Source organism: Coptis chinensis, chromosome 5, assembly GCF_015680905.1.
Source record: "Coptis chinensis isolate HL-2020 chromosome 5, ASM1568090v1, whole genome shotgun sequence".
Taxonomy (NCBI): Eukaryota; Viridiplantae; Streptophyta; class Magnoliopsida; order Ranunculales; family Ranunculaceae; genus Coptis; species Coptis chinensis.
In genome coordinates, this window is record NC_141460.1 from 92,430,275 (window position 1) to 92,432,381 (window position 2,107).

Below are 2,107 nucleotides of genomic sequence, written 5' to 3' on the forward strand. Positions count from 1 at the left end.
ATGGATTACGAATATAAATACTCTACGTCACAAAAAAAAATGCTTGAGGAAATACTTGATTCACTTCACATAGAAGAAGCAACTTACACCTCAAAATTTGAAGACAATCTACATATATCTCAGGTTACCATATTTGATGACTCCAAAACAGAAACCATATCTAGAATTCCATCAACAACAAAAGAAAAGTCTGAAAACTCAGCAGCATGGAGTGCAATCAATTACCTAAAAGACAAAAACCTTTTTGACATTGAAGACTTCAACTACAAGGAGCTGAATGAAAAACGCCAAGAGATTGAAGAACAACAAAATGAAATCTCAGAACTACGTAAACTAATACTATCATTATGGGCGAAAGAAAAACTACAAGAAGAAGAAATGATAAAGCTCCGTCAAGGGATAAAAGACTCGAGGAAGAGGAAGCAATATGTTATAGATTTATGCATTGACGAAAATAATTGATAATTCATACAACATTTATGATTAATTTATTATTGCAAATAAAATTTGTTTCTTATTTATAGATTTATTTTTAATCCGTTTGTACTTATTATTAAATTCGGACTCCTTTTTAGGCTGAAAAATAATTGCAAAGAAAATGGATTATCAAAGTGACAATGAAATTGATGGATATTCGTATGTTCACTTTCCAACGCAATATGTTTGGAACAACAATAATAAGGTTTGTGATATTTAATTTTACATATTACATGTTTATTTGTAAAAAAAATATTCATTAATAACTTCTCAAACATGTTAATATTTTCAATACCTCTTCAATTGTGACTCAAACAATTATTATATTTTCAAATGTTCAGATATGGAAAAACAAAAATATCATTCCGTCTGGTAGAAACATATACTATATTGAGGAAATTCAAGGTAATAAAATTTATTTTTTAAATTTACAATATGGATTCAAATTTATACATTCAATTTTATAGGTACAACAGGTCAGTACAACAACACAAGGACTATCAAGTATCTGTTTGAATACATTAAACAAGGGACAAACAAAGCAACTCTGAAAATCAATGAGCTATTTGAAAACAAAGAAACAAATGATAAAGGAACATAGTAAGGAAGAAGGAAGAAAAAAAGGGAGCGACAAAAGAGCAGTACTTCAAAATAATGCCATCATTTTTTATTTTTTTATTTTTTTAATTGTGATCAATCACATTTTCTACATAGAATTTTCCTTCTCAAAGTTGTTTTGTTTATTTTTCATATTTTATTTTATTGGTTTACACCTACTCTTCGGATTCATTTTATGTTTGAGAAAATTAAATAAAAAATTATTACAGGTCAACTACATGGATAGTCTAGATGACGATGGAAATTGTAACGAAAGCACAATCATCAAAAGTGAATCTCCACTACAACATTATGCAATTACACTTGCACAGAAAAAAAATTGATATATCTATCAAATTAGAGCATAATCGATTGCAATACTACACAATGAAAAAAAATACAATTCTCAAAGAAGACTATATGGGATTATCAAATGTGCAGGAAGATATATTCTGAAAAGAAGAGATTGATTATGTCGGCAATTATGAATAGGGAATGGGAATAGTTTTTAGAATTAGTTTAGTTATTTTAATATTGTTAGTCAATATTTATGTGAACTTGCTTCAAGTATCAACAAATTTATTATATCTCATGATTGTTTAGAAGGACTTTCATCCGCCTAAGCCTCACCTCTGCAACCAGCGATGGCACCTACGTCAAATTTTCAGTATTTTATACAAATATGAGTTCATGTGAAAATAATATTACCTCAAGATCCTCGAAAGTTAAGCGCCTGTTTTGGAATTGTGCCTCCTGCCTCTTTAACACATACTCAGCCCAGACACGCTGAAAATCTACAAATTCACTTTCCAATGGCTGTCGAGAAATATGACAGGATATTAGTATATATGAATATTAATATACAGGTTTCAACTTTAGATACGCATAAAATTGTGAATTAGGGGCTCCAAGAAATACCAGTATGTAACGATAGATATTCAGGATGAACTGGTCCTCTTCATGACTCATACCACTTCGGAAATGGTTACTCCAACATCTGTTTGTTGGTTGTATCTGAGGTCCCTTTGTGGAA

General features: G+C 30.0%; 1 long non-coding RNA gene across 1 annotated transcript; it reads right to left on the reverse strand.

Moving 5' to 3' along the window:
- LOC147500118 (uncharacterized) lies at window positions 1-2,107 on the reverse strand. Its single transcript, XR_015194608.1, has 3 exons — window positions 1,993-2,107; window positions 1,783-1,890; window positions 1-160 (listed from the first exon to the last, which is right to left on the reverse strand). It is a non-coding gene; the product is annotated as an uncharacterized LOC147500118 (long non-coding RNA).